The sequence below is a fragment of the Nannospalax galili genome, unplaced genomic scaffold (genome assembly GCF_000622305.1).
Source record: "Nannospalax galili isolate Female #2095 unplaced genomic scaffold, S.galili_v1.0 scaffold117, whole genome shotgun sequence".
NCBI lineage: Eukaryota > Metazoa > Chordata > Mammalia > Rodentia > Spalacidae > Nannospalax > Nannospalax galili.
This window is the reverse complement of record NW_008341422.1, coordinates 2,228,242-2,244,507: the sequence shown is the minus strand read 5'-3', so window position 1 is coordinate 2,244,507 and position 16,266 is coordinate 2,228,242. Positions and strand designations below refer to the sequence as shown.

Genomic DNA, 16,266 nt, shown 5'->3' with positions numbered 1-16,266 from the left:
ATAGTGCAGTGCTCACTTCAGTGGGCTTTACCAGTCATCCATCCTTGTCCTGCATGCCTGCTTTTGCACATGAACCTACATCTGTTTGGATTTCTTATCACCTGTCAAAACTTTGCCTGTTCTGTATTGAACTAGTAATTCTTTTTTGAGTATCTATTGAATATAATACTTTATCCCGATCTCTGGGGCTTTAAAGGTAAGTAAGATTGCTTTCTGCCTCAAGGGTATTTCCTAGTCTAGTTGAGGAGACAGATGTGCACAATTAGCTATAATAAAGGGCAAGATGTTTATGTGACACAAGGGGTGAAGGAGTTGGAAATAGAGACACCTGGAGTTAAGAGCATGGCAAGATGACCATTAAGAAAAGACTAGAATTACATTCATGTGTCCCAAAGCAAGCAGAGCATTACAACACGTGCCAGTCACATGGGACGAGCTGGTTTTAGGAAATAGTAAACACAATCATGCAACAAGCATGGGACTGAAAGATGGTTAAGTGGGAAATGAGGTTGGAAAGGCATCTAAGCCTTTCCAAAAGCAGACACTGCTGAATATTATACACAGCTTAATTCTGAAAGCGATAAGAACTTGAAGGCCTTTCCAGCAGAAAGACACTGATGTCAGGAAAGTTACAATGTAACCATCTTATCCTTTCTCAAGAGGAGAGAACCATCTGTAGCAAGAAGGTTGCAACTGCCCAAGAATCAGATGGAATTTAGTGGTATAGACTGATGCTGAGTATGGCTGCCCACATTGTAACCCCAGCACTCCAGAGCCTAAGGCAAGAGGATCAGGAATTTGAAGCCAGCCTAAGCTACATAGCAGCACCCTGTCTCAAAAATATAAATACTGTAATTAGTTTATGTAATTGCATGGAGTTACATGAAGAGATAGAAATTGCTTCTACCTGAGGAATCAAAAGCGATCTTACAAATAAAACTAAACTCAAGGTAAATACCATATCTTCTCCCCACACCAGCACCCCATATCTAGAACAACAAATAACAATAAACGTGCACTAAATTACTGAACATTTTGTGTGTGTGTGTGTTCTTCAGGTAAAGGAAGTTGGAAGAAGGGGTGGGAGAGAAGCAGAGTAAGCAAAGGCATGGCCTATGTGCCAGCTTGTGTGTGCAAGCTGGCAGTAAGGGGGTGGGGGTTCAAAGACGCTGAGGCTTTTTATTTTTAAAACATTTATTTATTTTATTTGTATGTACTTGGGTCTGAGTGTATGTGTGTACCACATGGTTGCAGGAGTGCGAGCAGGCAAGGAGAGGTCGGATCCCCTAAAGCTGGAGTGGCAGGGGGGTGTGAGCCATCTGACATGGGTGCCAGGAACTGAACCTGGATCCTTTGCAAGAGCAGCAAGTGCTCTTTGCTGAGCCATCTCGCCAGCCCTGACTGAGGCTCTTTCAACAAAGTACTGACCTGGACGGAAATGAAAGTATTAGAGAAAGAACAGGAGTGGGCAGGTTTAAGTAACAACAGAAATTGGAGGTGGGGTGTCCTAAGGAGCAATGACAAATATGAATGTGCAACCTAGGGGAGAATGGAAGTGATGGGGCAAACTTGTGCTGTAGGCTGACACTTCTGAGGCCAGGTGGCCTCTTTTTGTAATTTCCTACTTGCTCTGGCTTGAATGTGGCCCCTTCCAAAATTCATCTGTTGGAGACCAAACTCCCAGGTGGGAGGTGTGGCCTCTGGGAGGTGCAGCCTCTGGGAGGTGCGGCCTCTGAGAGGTGCGGCCTCTGGGAGGTGTTTAGGTTGTACTTACATTCTATCCTGTTTGCAAAAGAGCTTGCTAGAGCAGGTCTACCCTCTTCTGCTCTTCTGCTTGTGAGGGCTCAGCATTCACATTCTCTTGCTTTCCAACTTCTACCACATGGGGACAGGCACAGTAAGAAGATCCATACAAGATGCCAGCACCTTCACCTTGGACTTTGTATCCTCCAGAACCTGGTGACCTAAGTTGCTGTTCTTTATAAAACACCCAGTCCGGAGCTGGAGAGATGTCTCAGCGGTTAAGAGCACTGACTGCTCTTGCAAAGGACCGGGGTTCGATTCCCGGCACCCTCATGATCTTTATGACCCGTCCTTAACCCCAGTTCCAGGGGAATCCGAAGCCTTCAGACCTCCGCGGCACTGCAGGACACGGGTGCACTCACACATGCAGGCAACACACTCATACACTAAAAATATAAATAAAATACTTTTAAAAATTAATATTAAACAAACAAAACCCACCCAGTCTGTGGTATTCTATTATAGCAACGCAAAACACACCAAGACATTTCTCTTCAGCATTGTTTGGGCCAAAGAGAATTTGGTTGCATGTCAGAGTAACAGCAAACAAATACCTGGAGAAGAATGGGAAAGGGGAAGACAATAATAAACGCTGGGGTCCTGGACTGTAATCGGAACTCATGGTACTGAATGTATATAAAGAGATGAGAGGATGGAGTTGTCACTGTAACACAGCCAGAGCTGAGTGTCTGCAGGTATACCCTACTTCTTGGCTTTGCTAGGTCTAGGAGTGACATTCCAGCAGCAGTGAGCACACCTTAGCATCTAGAACATGTTTTCTAAATCTCATTCATCTTGAAAAGAAACAAGGACTCCTTGAAGAAATTACTGACTCTAAGACTGGGTCAGAGAAAACACAAGATGAACCAAGAATCCCATGTCGCACCAAAGCGTGCTCAAAGAATGGCTGGAGAGACGGCCCAGTGGTTAAGAGCAGTGGCTGTTCATCCAGAGGACCTAGGTTCAGTTCCCAGCACCCACGTGGCAGCTAACAACTGACTGTAAGTCCAGTTCCAGGTAATCCAATGCCCTCTTCTGAACTCTGAGGTCATTGCACATCATGGATGCAGTTAGATACAAGCAGGCAAAATACTTGTATACATGAAATTAAAATAAAGAAATAGCTGGGTGGGGTGGCACACACCTTTAGTCCAAGCATTTGGGAGGCAGAGGCAGGTGGATTTCAAGTCCAGCCTGGTCTACATAGTGAGTTCCAGGCCAGCCCCCACTACAAGGAGACCCTGTCTCAAAAACAGAAAAACAAAACAACAAAAGAATGATGGAGGGGCACAAAAAAACAGAAGAGCCAACGGAAAGGAGCCTTGGGTCTGAGAAAATTTGACCATTAAATGATGAGAGTAATTGATTGCAAATCTCTGAGTAAAACAATAGCCATGAGCCCATAGTGACTAAATAAATAAGGGAAAAGGGGCCAATCTGTTCTACAGCAAAAGGCCAACCAACAAGTGGGGCAGCAGAAAAATCACCCATTTGCAACCCCTTGAGTAATAACTATTTAGCAATCAGCAGATGTTCAAATTAGTGAGTGAAAATTTGGTAAGAAATAGAGCACCTACATAGTCTTAATCACACTGCAAATTATTTGGTGACTATAGTGTGCTTATTAACTTGCATAGTGCTGAGGAAACATGGCAGAAACTGTCTTAAGCAAGAATAAAAGGTATTGGGGCTGGAGAAATGGCTCAGTGGTTAAGAACACTGGCTGTTCTTGCAAAAGACCTGGATTCGAATCCCAGCGCCCGCATAGCAGCTAGCAACTGTCGGTAACTCCAGTTCCAGGGGATCTGACAGCCTCTTCTGTCCTCCGCGGACATTGGATGACCCGGGTGCACTTATCTACATGCAGGCATAACACTCATACACATAAAATAAAAATAAATATTTTTTTTAAAAGCAGTTAAGACCACTGACTTCTCTTGCAGAGGACCCGGGTTCGATTCCCAGCACCCACATGGTGGCTATGAACCATCCTTAACTCCAGTTCCAAGGGAATCCGAAGCCCTCTTCTGACCTCCGCAGCATTGCACAACATGGGTGCACTCACATACATGCAGGCAATACACTCATACACATAAAATAAAAATAATTTTATAAAAAGAATAAAAGGTATTATCAATAGGGCCAGGCATGGTGGCACAGTCCTTTAGTTCCAGCACTTGGGAGGCAGAGGCATCAGTTCTCTGTGAGTTTGAGGCTAGCTTGATCTACATAGTCCCAGGAGACCCTGTCTCAAAAAAAAGAAAAAGAAAAAAAAGAGACGAGACATGAACATTATAACACAATGGGTACATTTCCTGGTCTGTACCAGGAAGAGCACAGGGTCACTGACGTGGTGTCCGCCTGGCAGGTAGATGTCAATCATGAAGAGATAATAGAGAAACCCAAACTAGGGGACAGTTACTCTAGCCCGCTTTTTGTTACTATGATTAAAACACTAGCCAAAATGAACTTGGCGAGGAAAGGGTTTGTTTCATTTTACAGGTTACAGTCCATCGTCCAAGGAAGGCAGGGCAGGAGCTCAAGGCAGGGGCTTGACTGCTGCCACTGGCTGCTCAGCTACCTTTCGGACCTAGGGATGGCACCACCCACAGTGGGTTGGGCCCTTCTACATCACTTAGCAATTAAGAAATATTCCCACAGCCATGCTCACAGACCAGTCTGATGAAAGTGGTCCTTCAGTTAGTTTCCATTTTCCCAGGTGTGTCAAGTTGACAACCAAGATTGGCCATCACAACAGTCTACTTTAGTAAGTGGTTCAGAATGTTCAAAAATCCCGTATTTCCTGTGAAAAGCAGAGAAATGCTGTCAGGCTTTACAGATTATAGGGTACTAGCCAAATGTGACCCGTGACCGTGGTTTGGACTTGGATACTGGTCCAACAGAGGACATTATCAGAACGATTACCAAAGCTTGGAGTGTGTGGTGTAGTGAGTAACAATGGGGCAATGTTCAACTCGTTTAGATAAGGCGATGCCAGAGCAGGTCCCATGCTTGGGAAGTGATGCCAAAGTATATATTGATAATGAAACATTATCTGCAATTCCTTTTTCAAAGTGAAGATTGAGACATGTATGTATGCCTGCAACATTTATGTAAATTTAGGGTTGTTTCAGATGAAAACCTTTTTTTTTTTTTTTTTTTTTTTTTTTTTGTCTTTTTGAGAAAGGGTCTCCCTGTAGCCCCAGCTGTCCTGGAACTCACTATGTAGACCAGGCTGGCCTTGAACTCACAGAGATCCGCCTGCCTCTGCCTCCCGAGTGCTGGGACTACGAAACCACAACATCAGCACAGAATGTCTCCAGTGCTAAGTGAACACTTAAACCAGCCTTTCCAGAGACCTTTATCCAACTTAAACTTCTAAAACTAAACTTTAAACTTACATTTTTTTATTTCACCCATTAAATGGGATTCCAAATAAATAAAGGCAATACTGTGCCCAGTAACGGAGATTTTGAATTTGTGTGTGCGTGTGTGTGCGTGTGTGTGTGTGTGTGTGTGTGTGTGTGTCTTTTTGAGACAGGGTCTCCCTGTAGCTCCAGCCAGCCTGGAACTCACTATATAGACCAGGCTGGCCTTGAACTCACAGAGATCCTCCTGCCTCTGCCTCCCAAGTGCTGGAATTAAAGACATGCACCACTACACCAGGCCTATTTTGAATGTTTTAATTGTAAAAAAATGCTAAGTGCTAAAAGAGACAGATATGCTCACCTAATTTGAACACTACACAATGTATACATGAATGAAAATATCATTTGATAGTCCATAAATATGTATGCTTTTAATGTATCAAATAAATAAATAATCATTTAGGAGGCACTAAAGCTATAGCCTCTGATCAGAATACATCTCTAATAACAGAACCCAGAAATTAAATAGATCCAGATTAATCATAGATGAAGATCAACCTGTTTTACCGGATGAAAATGTTAATATTTTTATACAACAAAGAAATAGAATATATTTTACATCTGGTTACTATCTTGTGGAATTAGTGTCTTATTTTTGACCACTTAGAGTCCCAACAATATTGCACATGATTCTTTTACTATAATGTAAAATAACACATTTCCCAAGTCTCATGTCTGCCCTCTGCCTCAGCAAAAGCGATGGGAATTCTAACTCCCCAGTGCCTCCACAGGTGACTGGCGAACATTTCTGCCCAGCTCCAATCCGCAATCTCACACAGCTGCACAATGAGTTAGTATCATTCAAGGTTTACAGGAGTGGTGAGGCGTGGTGAAACCCCAGTGCATTAGGCCTGAATGTCTCTGTGTCCGTGTGCATGTGGGGCGGTTAATAAAGTGGTTGGTCAGTCCCTAATGCAGTTTGGCTCTTTTTAATGCTACATTCTAGTGCCTGAAAACTTTTGCTCTTAAGGAGCAAAGACTGTGTAACTTAGTAAGTGCCTCAGGCCAAAATGTCATTTTTCATCCAGGGGAGTGCTGAGTTTGCTGACAGCCAAGCCTTCTGCCTCCCAGCAGCCCACTGCTATAGGTAATTCACCTCCAGAAGGCTGAGGCTGTCAGCTACAAATTCGAGAAGAACAGAAGTGGGAAAGGTGAGACTTGACTGTAGCCAGCTCAGAGCTGGTGTGTGTGTGTGTGTGTGTGTGTGTGTGTGTGTGTGTTCACGTATGTGCATATATGTATATGTGGTAGAGGTCAGAGGTCAACCTTGGGTGTCCTCCTTGATCGTTCTCCACCTTACTTTTAAGACAGAGTCTTTCACTGAATCTAGGGCTCTCTGACTCAGTTAGGCTGGATGGTCAGCAAGCTCAGGGAGGTAGGTCCACCTCTCCAGTGCTGAGCTTACAAGCATGCCACCATACTGGCTTTTAAAAAAATATATTTTATTTATTATTTTTATTTTATGAGTATGAGTGTTTTGCCTGTGTGTATGTAAGTACACCCATGTAGTTAGTGCATGGCCTGCAGAGGTGAGAAGAGGGGGTCGGATCCCTGAAACTAGAGTTACAGACAGTTGTTAGGAGCCATGTGGGTGCTGGGAACATGGAAACTGGATTTACAGACAGTTGGTGGGTGTTAGGAACTGAATTTGAATCCTGGTCCTCTGCAAGAGTAGCCAGGGCTCTTAACCACTGTGCCGACTCTACAGATCCCATGCCCAGCCATTTTATGTGAGTTCTGGGGGCTGAACTCAATTCCATATGCTTGCATGGCAAGCACGTTACAATGGATCCATCTCCCCAGATCCCAGAGAGGGAGCTTGTTGGAAGAGGGAGTGTGAGGTGGGATCAGAGAGGACCGAGGTTGACTCTCAACCCTACCATTGCTTATGGCCTATACCTCCTCTCTTCAAGCATTTTCATCCATAAAATCCAGATATTAGCACCTCCCCTGCATTATTCTACAGGCTACTCAATAAATAATGGAGAGAAAACTTCCTTTTAGGTGACAAGTCACTGTATAAATGTGAAGCATTGTCAGATCAAATCAGTGAGATATACCATTGGGACTGGAATTTGAAAGGAGTTTGGGAAATTTCAAGCTCAGAGACAACGCATACTAAAGAGCACTGTGAAAGTGCAGACACGTGTGGTCTGTTGGAATAGCAGATCATCCAGTGGGGCGAAGCTCTAGCCAAGGTGCCCTAAGGAAAAGGAGAAAAAGAACCACGGTGGTGGTGTGTGATGTGCTAGGGGAACTCATGAAGAGGGCCTTCTTGGGGACCTTGATACTTGAACATTCTGTTGACCATGGGAGTAACCAAAAGTTTTTTCATGGGAGATGGCTGACCTTCTCCAGGGACAGTTAGATAGAGGGCAGAGTTGGAATGAGGAAAGTCTGAGGGTAGACAGGTTGGGAGACTGCTTTTCAATGTAACCCTAAGGACACAGTGATCAGTCTTTCCTGGCAAGCCATTCCACCTTGAGTCCATGGTGCCAATCAAGCCTGCCATAGTGTGGCCAAGTGCTTGAAGTGGAAGGTACAATAGTAAATCTACTGGAGGAAGAAGATGAGTGAGTCCTGCAACCTTTGACCTGACAAATCCGTTATCTCCTTTCTTGAGGGCATAAAGCTAAGGCAAGTAGGGTTTCCCTTCAATACTGTCTCTTTGGAGATTTCAAACACATCATTTGAAGTAGACTCTGAATCTGGAAAAAGACTAGTGACCTCTCAAAGAAAGTCACTTAAATAATGGCTGAGGATTGGGGATATCCCTTATTTGGTAGCATGCTTACCTAGCATGCATGAGGCCCTTGTTTCAATCGGGCATAGTAGCTCATGTCTGTAATCCCAGCACTCAGGAAGTAGAGGCAGGAGGATCAGAAGTTCAAGATCATCCTCTGCTACCTAACAAGTCTATGGCCAGCCTGGATATGTGACTGAGAATGATTTCCCGATCCTTCTGCCTGTCTCTACTGCCAAGTTCTGGGATTACAATCGTGCACCTGGTTCCCAGCTTGGAGCACTGGCTTTTGAGAGATATCTGCTGGCATATAAGTGTATTTTCCATAGATATATCACCATAGAGGGCTTAATTCCAGCCCGCTTTTATCCTTTCCTCTAATTATCTTTTTAAGTAGTATTGCTCTTTAAATTTCATTTATCTATTTCGTTATTTTTAATTTTTTGGTTTTGAGACAGGCTCTCACTATACAGGCCTAGCTGGCCTGGAACTCACTATTTAGACCAGGCTGGCTTCGAACTCTCAGAGAACTGCCTGCCTCTGCCTCCAGAGTACTGATATTAAAGGCATGAGCCACCACACCTGACCAATATTGTCTATCTAGAATTATTTAGTGTGTCAGAAACTATAAAAATTTGATTGGGGGATTGGAGAGATGGCTCAGCAGTTAAGAGCACTGGCTGCTCTTGCAGAGGACCCAGGTTTGATTCCCAACATCTACATGGTGGCTGACAATGATTTGATGCCCTCTTCTGACCTCTGCAGGCATTGCATGACATGGGTGCACCTACCTACATGTGGGCAATCACTCATATACATAAAATATAAGTAATAAATAAAATATTACAAAACTTGATTGGGCTGATAAATTTTCACCACAAGATTTCAAACCAAGATGATCAAATGTCCTTAAAACTAAAAATTAAATCCTGCTGCATTCATAGAACAATGTCATCAAATAAAGGCCTGACCTCAGCTTTTTGTACCTCTAACCCTAGGCAGGCAGTTTTCTATCCTCCTACTGACCTTTGCTTTCTTAGTCACCAGCCTTGGCTTGGAATGACTGTTAGCTTTTTCTAAAAATTCCATTCCAATGACCAGGATTTGCTTTGTGTTTGAAGGAAATATTTATGTGGAAGACTTTGAAAGACAAAGACACTCTCACAGTAAAGGCATTAATCACATCCCTAGTCTCCAGCAACCTCACCAGTCTTGATAGTGGATGGTTTCTTTAAAAATAAACAGTCACACCTCTGCCTGGCAACTTCCTGCCGGTACAGAATGCAGGGGCGTATATTGCATTTCCTGTTGTACTTTTACATTGTGCAATGACTTCAAATCATTCTGAATAACTGGAGCAGTGGCTCGGGAGTGGCTGGCTCACAGGGTTTGTCTTTTTTGTCCTGTATTCCTCTAGCACTGATATTTCATTTCAGAAGTATTTGCCAAAGCATAATTATTTGCGTCCATGAGACCTTAGGAACTTGTGTTATTTACTATTATCTGTTGTACTGTTCTGTCTAGCGTCTGGACTTTAGTAGAGTCTTATTGCTGGTTACATTGAATGAATCTGCTCCTTGTCTGTTACACCCAGGTGGATCCTGGCAGGTTTTTTAGGGGTACAAAGGATCAAAACCAAGTATGCTTCTATCTATTGCACTATAAGCATTTTTTTCTCAAATTTCATAGAAAAAATATTTGTAAAACATTTGATGAGAAGTACAGAAGTTCAGGGATGGGGATGTGGCTCAGTTGGTAGAGTGCCTGCCTAGCATGCCCAAGGCCATGGGTTCAATCCCGAGCAGCACATAAACAGGTTTCATGGTGCCTGCCTATAATTCCAGCACTGGAGAGATGAAGGCGAAGAGTTGGGAGTTCAAGGTCTTGGCTATATAACGAGTTTGAGACCAGCCTGGGCTACGTGAGAGCCCATCTCAAAAGAAGGAGGAGCAAGAAGAGGAGGAGGAGGGAAAGAAAAAGACGCTGGAAGAAGAGGAGGAGGAGCAGCCACAGAATTTAATGTGATTAAACAGAGGGAAAAATAGGGGACACTGGATATGGGGGACTCCTTCCTGAGTTAGGAAAACTGTGAGTTAACTTTTTCGAATTGTTTCACTCTGTGTGTGTGTGTGTGTGTGTGTGTGTGTGTGTGTGTGTGTGTGTGTGTGTTGCTGGGGAGGGAACCCAGAGCCCCCTGCACTTCACACAAGCACTCCACCACTGAACTACATCCCCAGCCCCCTTCCTCATTTTTTCTCACAACCCTAACAGTCTTTCTCAATCCTTCCTTGTCAGCTGTACAACCTGAGCACTGTAGTTGTGTTTTTGACCCCACCCTAGTTGCTGTAGCTGATGAATCATAGAAACCAGAGTTGGGAAAGACCAGTGAGATCATTCAGCTAATCTCCAGGTCAGGGAGTGGAGCCCTGGGAAGCAGAGAAGAGCAGGGGAGAGGGGAGCAGAGGCTGCAGTTAGTGGAACAGCTAACCCTGCTCTTTGCTTCCTACTTCTAGCACTATCCCGGGGCCTGCCCTCTTAGAAAGCAGCCAGCGTTCTCCAGGGTGTTCAGGACTTGCACTAAACTTCCGTAATAAGGCACCTTCTTGACCATAGCTACACCATGTTAAAGTGTAGGCTGACTCTAGTTTCTGAAATCATCAGGCAGTTGGCCCAGGGAACACATGCAAGCTGGACCCTGGTTGTCTTGGGAACAGGTCAGAGCATTCTAGCGTGTTCCTAATAACTGCTGATTTATGGCTTCTGTAGGCTATGCTTGGCTTGCTTCTGCGAAATAGTAATTGTTGATTAATAGAATAAAAATTATTTAGAGGACTCTCTACCTGTATGTTTGGGAACCTAAACTTTTCACTCCTGGTTATAGTTTCTCTTTACAAAAAGTATCCCCAACATTTAGAGGCTCCTGAGATACAATTGCTATACAACAACCCTCCCCCCCCCAGGGAACTTTGTGACCAGTAAAGACAATGTAGGATAACAATAAGATTGACAGTGTCTGTTTATGGAAGAGGAGGAAGCTAGTTCCGTGCAGGTGGGGCGTTTGGATGGAAAATTGTATTTTCTTATGTATTTCCTTGATACTGTTTGCTCAAGCTTAACCTCAGTGATTGGCTTCTGTATTCTGCTTGCTTGCCCAGCAACAAGTTTAGTACAAAAGAGCCAAAGTGCTTAGGTTCGAGGCTGCACTCAGACCCTCTAGGAAAGAATGTAGCCTGGCTGTAATAAATCTTCCTTTCTTTCTCCAGACTCACCTGTCTGTCTGTCTGGGGCATTTGTGGATCACAGACTATTACAGTTCCATCCCTGAGTAGTGAAGAGACTATGAATCATTCAGTGATTGTTTTAGCAGTCTTATAAAATTTGAGACTCTGTTTTGGCAGGATTCTATTAAGTTATGAGCTAGTAAGTGGGTGACTGGGTCCGAGATGCGTAGTTCCCAGATGCTGAGAAACCAAGCCGAACTGAGAAATCTCAGCTGCACCCAGGCCAGAGGCCCAAGCCTCCCAGTCTGTGTCCCTCACAGTACCCACCTCCTGGTACTTTTCCCAACTCCCCTCTTCCTCCTTACCTCTCCCTCCTCTTCCTTGTTCTTTCTTGCTTTGTTGCTTGAAGAAATGGTAGGACAGCCGTACCCCTCCAAACCTGGCCTCCACCACCCTGCACCAGGTAGCACAGAACCAAGCCCACCTGTATCCTGTCCTCCACCTTCCTCGCTTCCCCCGTACTGCTGTCTCTGTTCATTCAGGTGTGGAGCCCTGGTTTCACCTCCTGTTTCCATTCTGCCCTTGTCCTTCAGACCTCTTGGCGGATCATGGTGTCTTAGGCTTTGGGTGCTATCTAACTGAACTCTACCTGAGCTTCTCACACCCTCTTATGGCCTGCTTGAATCAACCCTGGCCTGGTGGGTTACAGTGTGACTTCAAGTCAGGCATGATGGCACACACCTTTAATACTGGCACTCCGGAGGCAGAGGCAGGCGGATCTCTGGGAGATTGAGGCCAGCCTGGTCTACACAGTGAGTTCCAGGGCAAAGACTGTCTCAAAAAGAAAAAGGAGAGATATTTAACAGCTCTCTCATTGCTGTTTTTAATAATATTCTATCCAATTTAACTTGACTTTAAAGTGACATTTCTTAATCGTAAATATACATTTGAATAATTTAGGGTCTAAAACCATGCTGGGGTCCTGTAATCCAAAGAGACAAAATGAAAGGATCAACTTTTTTGTGGCTAGTTAGTCCTTGGTATCCCAGGGGAATGGGCTCTAGGGTTCCCCTTCTCAAGGATAAAAAAATTCCTCCTTAAAATGGCCAAAAGAAAACAGCTCAGGCCAGACCCAGCGTGGGTGGAGCAGAATGAAGAGCAGGATCCCTGGCAGGGTGTCAGTGAGACTGTGAAAGACAGACTAACTGGGAAGGTTCTAGAACACTGCAGGATGGCTTCCCTCTCACGCTGAGCACCAACTCAAGTGGCAGCAATCTGTGGTTCTGGGTTGGGAGGTCTGACTTATGGGTTAACTCTAGCCCCAATCTTTGACCACAGAGAGACGTCCAGCTTTCCCCAAAGCTCATGCCGATCAAGGCCAGGTCATGCCGGTTAGCTGGGGTTTGAGTTCCTGCATGGCAGAGCCTGAGTGATGACACAAGGCAGGCTCCACATGCGTGCAGGGCACCCACTCTGGAAGGTGACATTCACGGTGAGAGTTTTCTGGCTTCTGGATGGAGGCACTTTGCTGGTTAGCAATGCCTCTGGAGGACTCAGCCCTAAGTTGGAGATTTACTGATCCTTGATTAAATCAACCTACTTAGTTTCTGTGGTCAGAACCCTCTCAGAAGATCTACTGATGCAGTTTGGGGTTCATTGACACGGCTATGAGGCAGAGGGCTCTCAATGCCTGGAAGCAAATGGGGAAACTGTGAGAGCTACGGAAAGGCGCCTGTGGATGAAGGTGGGTCCTGACTGTGATACCCCTGCAGAGCCTCCATACTGCCCCTGCCACTGAAGCAGGACGGTGCGGGGCAGATGCTGTTGGCATGGCCCGAGGGCAGCGCTCGGAGTTAGAGTTGGCTGGACACTGAGAACTTTGAGTCTTTGGCGTCTTGCTCATTATGAGTGAGGTCTTTGTGGATTATGAAAACCTGAAGAAGGCAAGTCCGAAGGGAGTCCTAGAGGTTGCGGGGACAGACAGGTGGAAACTGGAACTGTTTATCTCCGTTCTTGTGGCTAGCATTGTAGTCCCTGAAAATGCCAATTGACCAGCCTGGGAAATTCCCAGCAGACCATGTTGGTATTAGGTCCTCCTTCTCAGGCTGCCCTCTCAGAGCAGTTTATTTCACCTTTTAATTCTTCTTGAGAACTGGAACCCATGCCTTATTATTTGATGTACTTTTTTTTTTTTTACTCCGAATAGTGCCTTATATGAGGCAGAGCTCTTGTACAACTTGGAGCTCAGTTCTGCTTCTCATAAGACACTGGAGGGCAAACAAAGACCAGCCCAATTCCTTGGACTTTATTTAATACCATAATGTTTTGAAACTAGAGAAATGAAAGTAAAATAAAATAAAATGGCATAGTACTTACAGTGTAACTGTGTGTAACTTCCCATATACTTTCCTGCCATGCCTGTGGCCTGTGGAGAGCTACGCATCCCAGGAGAGCTATGAATGCAGTTCAACACGTGTTGATCATAGCATCGTGTCACAATACAAAAAGGTTGGACATATCTGCTTTAAACCGTCGTGATTGCTCATTAAATCTAGTGTAAGGCAAACCCCGTAAATAGTTGTATTGTTTAGGGGATGATGAACATGTTCAATACAATCACAATTCATTTTCAAATTTTTCAGTCAACAGTTGGTTGACGCCATGGATGGGGATCCCTGAGTGTGGAGGGTCAGTTATATTCATTTATGCAGGGGGTGTTCTACCTGATTGTCACAGAAAAGGAATGCAGAGATAGAAAGGTTAATTCTTTTTGAAAAGGATGATCTATTGATCTATTTCTAAAGCCATAGAGTTTAGTTATTTGAAATATTTCCATTTATAAAAAATATCTGGCCTTTTCAATGAATAAACAAAATTTATTTCTGCTTAACAACAAGCCATGTGCATGTACACAGTTACTTAGACCTAAATATATTGCATTGTGCATATTAAAGATCTAGGTTTGAAGCTAAAAGAGAATATGATGTTTTTCTCTCAAAGTCCCTAGTTTCCTGATGGAAAACAGGACTGGAGAGCTTAAATGATTGGTCCAAGTACACACAATTTGCACAAGATTTAGGACTGGAAGCAGTTTTATCATGATTAGTAAAATATCCAGCAGAGTCCCTTCCAACCAACTCAGCTCTGCAACATGGAGTGACATTGTTAGGAGCCCCACACGGGGCAGGGCAGGGCTTACAAAGGAGACCATGGAACCTGGGGGTGTGGCTTAGTGGTAGAACTCTTGTCTGTCATGCACAAAGCTCTGCCTGGGTTCAAATGCCCAGACTTGGGGAGGGAGGAGAGGGGGAATACAAACAAAAGACAAACAGAGTCAGGGAGATAGCTCAGCAGCTAAGAGCACTGGCTGCTCTTGCAGAGGCTCCAGGTTCAGTTCCCAGCATCCGCTCATCTATAACTCCAGTTCTAGGGGGTTTGACGCCCTCTTCTGCCTCTTTGGGTGCTACATGCATGTGATACACAAGCATACATGCAGGCACAGACTCATACACATAAAATAAAAATAAATTTTAAGGAGAGATAGAGGGATGACTCAATGGTTAAGAACATTGGCTGCTCTTGCAGAGGACCTGGGTTCAATTCCCGGCATCCACATAGCAGCTAACAACTGTCAATAACTCCAATTCCAGGATGTCTGATGCCCTCTTCTGGCCTCCACTGGCATTGCATACACACAGTGTACCTACATATACATATAATAAATCAACCAAAAAATTCTTTTTAATTTTGAAGAGACTGTGAAGCTCCTAATCTGACGGTGCAGCCTGACACAGTCATCACAGCATGAGGTAGGACACAAACAGTTCAAACGCTATGTGAGTGAAGACATCTATTCTATGTGCCTGCAAACTTTTTTTTTTTTTTTTCTGGTCTTTTTGAGACAGGGTCTCCCTGTAGCCCCAGCTGGCCTGGAACTCACTATGTAGACCAAGCTGGCCTCGTTCGAACTCACAGAGATCCTCTTGCCTCTGTCTCCCGAGTGCTGGGATTAAAGGCGTGTGCCACCATGCCCGGCTCCTGCCCATAAACGTTACATTACATATTAGCTTGTCATATGCACTTGCTCGGCAAACCTCTGTGTTCTGATACATTCTAGATGTGCATCCTGCCTAGACTGTATAATCATGAATTATGAGTAGAGAACGAACAGCAAATGAGATTGTAAAATCGACAATATTGTGATGTTTGTCCGCAGAGAGTGCTAGGGTATCTCAACTTGTCCTTTAGCTACAGATTTTTCTTACTATTGTGTTTTCTTTTTTATATTTTATTTATTATTTTTATTTTATGTGTATGAGTTTATTGTCTTCACGTATGTAAGTGTACCTGTGTCATGAAGTGCCTGGGGAGGTCAAAAGAGGGAGTCAGATCCCCTGGAACTGGAGTTATGGACAGCTGCTAGCTCCCATGTGGGTTCGATTCCCAGCACCCACATAGTGGCTAACAACTGTCTGTAACTCCAGTTCCAGGGGATCTGACTCCCTCTTCTCTCCTCTGCCAGCGTTGCATGACCTGGGTGACTTACATTCACACAGGCAATACACTCATATATATAAAATAAAAATAATAAATAAAATAATTTTAAAAGATGTGTTCCCCAAAGCCTAACACAGTCTTGCATAATCTCAATGTACAAGAAAGCAGCCCCTCTTTTCCTTAGCTATTTATCTCTTTTTGCTTTTTCAACTGTTTTTAAAATTATGGAAGCATATTATGTTCAGTATTAATGTATAACTCAATTGGTAGCTTGCTCATCTAGTAAGCACAAAACACTGGGTTCCATCCCCAGCACCACATAAACTGGGCGTAGTGGCACATGTCTGAAATCCCAGCATTTGGGAGGTAGAGACAGGAGGATCAGGAGTTCAAGGCCATCCTCAGCTATACACTGAGTTTGAGGCCAGCTTGGTATACATGAAACTCTACCTCAAAATAATAATAATAGATGAATAAAATGAAATGGAAAAGAAAAAGAAAAGGTGGCCATTATTTTGCTGTGCACTTTCCACCAGTGATCATTATCAGTTTTGTGACTTTGTTTCCAGGTATT

The 16,266-nt window shown here is 44.1% G+C and overlaps 1 pseudogene; it reads left to right on the top strand.

Annotated features, from left to right (window-relative positions):
• The first annotated feature begins 11,417 nt into the window (after window positions 1-11,417).
• LOC115071022 lies at window positions 11,418-12,937 on the top strand (annotated as a pseudogene).
• Window positions 12,938-16,266: the final 3,329 nt, after the last annotated feature.